Source organism: Lathyrus oleraceus, chromosome 3 (assembly GCF_024323335.1).
Source record: "Lathyrus oleraceus cultivar Zhongwan6 chromosome 3, CAAS_Psat_ZW6_1.0, whole genome shotgun sequence".
Taxonomy (NCBI): domain Eukaryota; kingdom Viridiplantae; phylum Streptophyta; class Magnoliopsida; order Fabales; family Fabaceae; genus Lathyrus; species Lathyrus oleraceus.
This window is the reverse complement of record NC_066581.1, coordinates 234,333,261-234,339,719: the sequence shown is the minus strand read 5'-3', so window position 1 is coordinate 234,339,719 and position 6,459 is coordinate 234,333,261.

The window sequence follows — 6,459 nt, the reverse complement described above, 5'->3', positions numbered from 1 at the left end:
GCATGTCTGGCTAATTCGCCTAGATATCGGTATGTAAAGTAAGCAGAATAAGGGATCAAGACTGAGTCGGTCTATTTAAACTTAAAATTGAAATCAATCTTTTTACGGTCTCAACTTACAGGTTTAATAACAAGATTTTTTACAAAAGTAAAGGACATAAAGAAGTTAAAATCAATAGAGCGAGAGTTTGAGGTTTTAACTGGACAGTGTAAGTTAGGCATTAATTCTAGATCAGGGCGAGAGCAAGTTTTAGAGTTAATTAAATGCTGACCTTTTCCAAAAAGTATTTTTAAAGATTGAATGTGAGGACGAGAGTTAAGCATTTGGATTTAATTGTATAACCTGAGTCAACAGAGCGAGAGTTTGAGATAAGGGTGTTTAAAACGGTCAGTGTTTTCTTAAAAAGAGTTTCTGCAACTTTATTGCTTTCAAAATATGGTTTTTGACTTAATTATAAGTGACAGCTACATTAATATAAAATCATGGTTTATTCAACAGAGCGAGAGTTTGAGATAAAACCTTTAACCAATAAAGTTAACTGAAACGATTTATTTTAGAACCAAGAAACCGACAAAGACTTGATTCCCTAGTTTTGACGAACTACATACCGATATCCGTTTTATTAATATTTAATCTAGATCTTAGTTTAGCTTTTAGTTTTTCCCCAAACAATCAAACATTTTTCACCTTAGCTTTACGTAGTAACCTTAGATAACGGTATATCGATTCATAAGTCCCTGTGGGATCGATATCTTTTAAAACTACGCGATAGAACTGTGCACTTGCAGTTTGTATCCCATTCTCGACTCACACAGTCGAGCGATCAACAATCCCAAAAGACCTTCAAGTACAAGTTTTCACATCCAAAAGAGTTAAACATTGTAAATAAAGATAGTCCTTTGAAGAGAAGACCTACATTCAGAGATGAACACACAATGTTATAACTTATTTCTATGATTGAACCTACTTTTGTTGATGAATCACTATTTGATGATGGCTGGATTATGACAATGTAAGAAGAGTTGGATCAGTTTCAAAGAAATAATGTTTGGGATATGGTACCCAAACCTCATCTGAATAACATTATTAGAACAAAATGGGTCTTTGTAAATAAGCTTAATGAGCAAGGTGGAGTGGTAAGGAATAAAGTTAGACTTGTAGCTTAAGCCTACAGTTAGCAAGAAGGTATTGTTTCCTCTGAAACCTTTGTACTTGTTGCAAGGTTAGATCCAATCAAATTACTTTTATCCTATGATTTTAATCATAATATCACTTCATATAAAATGGATGTTAAGAGTGCATTTTTAATTGGTGTTATTTCTGAAGAAGTGTATGTCAAACAACCATTTGGGTTTGAGGATTCAATCCACTTAGAACATGTTTTTAAACTTAAGAAATCACTTTATGGCATCAAACAAGCTCCCATTGGTATGAGAGACTAAGTAATTTCCTATTAGAAAATGGTTTTCAAAAAGGACAAGTTGACACTACACTCTTTAGAAAAAAACTTTAAAATGACATCTTAATTGTCCATGTATATATTGATGATACCATTTTCAGTTCTACTAATGTTACTCTTTGCAAAGAATTTTCTGAGTCAATGCAGGCCGAATTTGAAATGAGTATGATGGGAAAGCTGAAGTTTTTCCTTGGAATTCAAATCAACCAATGCAAGAATGAAGTATATGTTCATCAAACTAAGTACCCAAAGGAGCTTCTGAAAAAATTCAAGCTAGATGATTTCAAGATCATGACTACTCCTTTGCATCCTACCTGCAGTCTAAGCAAAGAGGAAAGTAGAACCAAAGTGTGTCAGAAGATGTACAAAGGTATTATAGGTTCTTTAATTTACTTAATAACTTCTAGACCTATTGTTTTATTTAGTGTATGTCTATGTGCAAGATTCATGTCAGATCATAGAGAGACTTATTTAACTATTGTTAAGAGAATCTTTAGATATGTAAAAGGAACTACTAATCTAGGACTAATTTATAAAAAAAATCCCTAGATTATAAGCTAGTTGGATTATGTGATACTAACTATGCTGAGGATAGAATTGAGAGGAAATCCACTAGTGGAAACTGTCAATTAATAGGTGAAAACCTTATATCCTGGACTAGTAAAACACATGCAATTATTGATTTGTCTACAACATAAGCATAATACATCTCAGTTCTAAGTTGTCGCACAAAACTACTATGGATGAAATATCAATTAGAAGACTATCAAATTTGTGGAAGCAGTATTCCAATTTATTGTGATAATACTGCTGCGATTTATTTGACAAAAAATCTTATTCAATATTCAAGAACCAAACACACTGAAATAAAACATCATTTGTTTAGAGACTATGTTCAAAAAGGTGTGATAAATATACAATTCATTGATACTGGTCATCAATGGGCTGATATATTTACCAAGCCTCTTGTTATAGAAAGATTTGTACAAAGTATATCCAAAGTATATTATACGCCATTTATACAAAGTATATTACCAAAATAAATTTATTATTAATTAAACCATACACTGATGTATTTTAATCCACATATTAGAATCAATCCAAAATTCATGATCAAACATCATAGTTGGAAAATTATAAACCACAATACAAATATTATCAAAATAGAAGTAAAAACGAACTATTGGGTATATCTAACCCCTTGTTCTTTTTTTGCCTTGTGTACTGCAAGGTATTTTGTGCCTTAGATAAGATGTCCTATATAGTGGCCCTCGCAGAAGTGCCTTCCGGAAACTTTCATATATCTCTATACCCGCTCGCGTAATAGATATAATATGTTAACATGTGTTGCACCTCAAAAAAAATAAGAACACAACTTAACAAAGCGTAATTGCACGCTCGCATGATGGACTAAACAGAGTCGCCACCAAACTTTATTTATTCCTCAAAAGGAAATGGGAAATATCAATAAAATCCAAGAAAGAACGACAATGATGTTGGTCATCGCAACCAAATCAGAGTTCGGGAGTCGATTACGCAAGGGGAAGGTATTAGCACCCTTCACGTCCGTTGTACTCAACGGAAACCGCTAGGTTAGTTGTGTGTGTTAGAGTTAGCTTATAAATAATAGGCTTCTTGAGTTATTAAGAGGGAAATAAGAATATAATCAAAAGAGAAGGGAAAATGTTTTTGGATTTTTTATTAATATGCGAAGGAAATGGAAGTTAACCTAAATTTTTTATTAATGGACCTGACAAGATTTACAAATCCTGCTCCTACGTATATCCGGGTGCAATAGAGAACTCAAGGCTTACATAGTTCTGAGTAGTAAATGTTTGTTTTTTGGTCGAGTTTAGAGAAAGCTACTTTGTGTCAATTGACGAAAACATTGTTGGCTACCCAAAACAAGTGGAGAAGGGGACGTTTGCATCATGGCCGAATGGATTTACAAATCAACATTTGTGAGAAACATTGCAATCCTACTCACACGTTCAAGTGGATGAGACATTGTTTTTCATCGTCTCGAGACAAGGTACCTTTCGTTTAAGAAAAAGGGTTTAAGGATCAATCACACGACGGCGAGAAAAGAGTTTGATTGGTTGTATGTGTTCTGGGTAATGGTGAGAACTAGAATATGCGAGATATCCATCTTGAATCTTAGTCTCTGGAGCTCGTGGTATCTACCACGTTCCTTTTCCATCTTATTTGCAAAAAGTTTGGATATTTTAGCTGTTTCATGATTTGATTAAGAAAAGGTTTGAAAGAATCGCATTAAAGGTTTTTAATGATGGTGAGAGCTAAGATGGGTGAGATATCTATCTCGAATATTAGTCTCAGGAGCTCGTAGTATCCACCCCGTTCCGTTTCCATCTTTATTGAAAAGTGTTAAATAAGCATTAAGTTCTTTTGATTTTTATTGTGAAAATGGTTTGACGTTGGATCAAGCATTTGAAGAGCGACTACAAAAGAGTTTGAACGAAATGGTTGAGAAAGTTGGAATGGATTTAAATGGATTGAAATGGTAGGTTGGAAATGATTGAATTGTTATTTGAGAAAATAATCGATGTTGGATCGAGTTTTTATTTTTGTTCTTTTTTAAGGAAGAGGTTGATTTTATTCTTGTGTTAGAACTAGTTAAACAAGCAATCAAATAAAGAAATAAAGCGATAAAAAATATTACACGTCATGGGAATAGGGGTACATTTTGTCAAATGGGATATGAGATAATGAAATAATTAAATCAAAACTCAATCAACAAATGTAAGTAAATGAGTGTAAGTTCACAAGAAAATATTCTCATTGTAAGGAAGCTCAAGAGTAAGCCATGTGCATTAGAGATAGCAACACACAAGTCATATATACAAACACGTGTTCATAATAATTAAATAAAAAAAAACTAGAAATAAAACATGCACGGATTCAGATCGTGATGCAAGGATGCGAATCGATTCACATAATGCAAGGGCGTGCAAGGAAAATGAAAATTGAGAAATGCAAGCAAAAAACCTAGGTAATGTGCTTAAGGCCGATTTGTGTGTATTGATAACAAAGGAGACATTGTATGCGAAGGGTCATAACATGGCGAAATACAATCAATGTATCGATAAAAAATCGACGGCATAACGATATGAAAATGTTCCACAGATTAAAATTCGATGTTTAGCAATGAAATGGATCAAAGAAAATGGAACTAAATCCACAAGTATCACATTTTATTAATCATCAATTTTTGCATAATTACAATGAATCGTAATCGGAATAAAAGAATGAAAAAAAATACAAAAATACAATTGTAAATGTGTTCTCAATAGCACGAAATACATGTTACAAAATTATAAAAATAAAATGACAATTTATGGTTAAAAAAAGTAAAAGAAACAAAAACAAAAACAAAGGTAGAAAAAATGGAAAAAGAAGCACAAAATGAGAAAATTGGGGGAGCAAGGGTTGAACTCAATACATGGGGGTTGGGAGGCGTGAGCCTTAACCCCTCCCCCTGGTCCTCTATCTAATATAATAAAGCCATGATAAATATATATATATATATATATATATATATATATATATATATATATATAGAAAAACATTGAAAAATAGAAAAGGAAATAAAACAACAAAAATAACATAAAAAAGGGCACAATGAATTGAACACGGGACATAAGGGTAGGAGACGTAAGCCTTAACCACTCCCTCATGTACCTTTATCTCTCAAATAATGGCATTGAATAAGTATATATAAAAAACACATGGAAATAAATGGAAAATCAAAAAAATAAAAACATAACAGTAGCAGTAGGATACACACCCTATTCATCTCTTTCATGTTATATGCTCTACAGAAACAAACAAAAATTAAACAAAACAAGGCTTCCCTCCCACTCTCGATCTGCTTCAGTTCATATCCTCACTGTCTCTTTCAATATCATAAATAAAAAATGGTGGTTACGAATCATTGTGGTTCGTAATGATTTGGTGATTATCGTGTGATTTCGGTGGAGGAAGGTTGGGGTTTTGAGGTTATGATGATGGTATGATAATTATCATGATTTTCTTGTTAATTTATAGTGGTGAGATGAAAGTGTGTGTGGTGTTATTTCATGGTGTTTAATTTTGGTGATTAATGGTGGGAAACACGGTGGTAAATCAACGTGTTATAATGAACGATGTGAAATTCTAAGTTGTGGGAGAGTGTTGTAAGGTTGAAACCGGCTTGATGGTGGTTCATGGTTGAATGGAATGTAAAGGGTAGGTGTTGATCTGGGAGTGTCTTATGTAGAAAGGTTCATATCAAAAGTGATGAGTAAACTTGGTGGAGGTTTTGAGGAAGGTTTTAGTGAAGTTGTATTTGAGCTGAGGAAAAGGAAGTATTTGGAGATTATGGGTGAAGAAATGAAGAAAGTTCAGTGGTCGTGCATGGAGACGAAGAAGAGTGAAAGGGGAGTTTGTTAAGGGAAGAAAAAATGTAGCAAGGTCACCATTTCGGATGGTAAAACCATAAATCATTTTTTTCTTTTTTCTTTTACAAGTCACTTTAGGAGGGGCCTTTTTTAGGGTGAGCAAATACTTTGAAAGTTGATATGGTTTTGTTCTTTTGTGCATCAGTGGAGACTCCATTCCCTCTCATCATGCGTTATGTGGTCCCTTTCCAATGGTTTTTTAAATTCCTTTCCAGTAAAACAAACATTCCCAATTGTCTGTGTATAGTGGGAGAGCAAGTACGCATGTCAACATTTGAGTGGTGGTGTCACACCACGAAAAATACAAAGTGACCACCATATTTTATTTATTCCAAAGGAAAGGGAAATAGCAAGAAACCCCAAAGAGAATGGTCTTCGCAACCAAGAGCGGATTCAGAAGTAGGTTATACAAGGGGAAGGTATTAGCATCTCTCACATCCATCGTACTCGATAAGAACCACCAACTTGTATCAATGTGTATGAACGTTGTTTATCTGAATGTTACTTGCTATCAGTTAATGAGATAAGAATAAGATGGTAAAA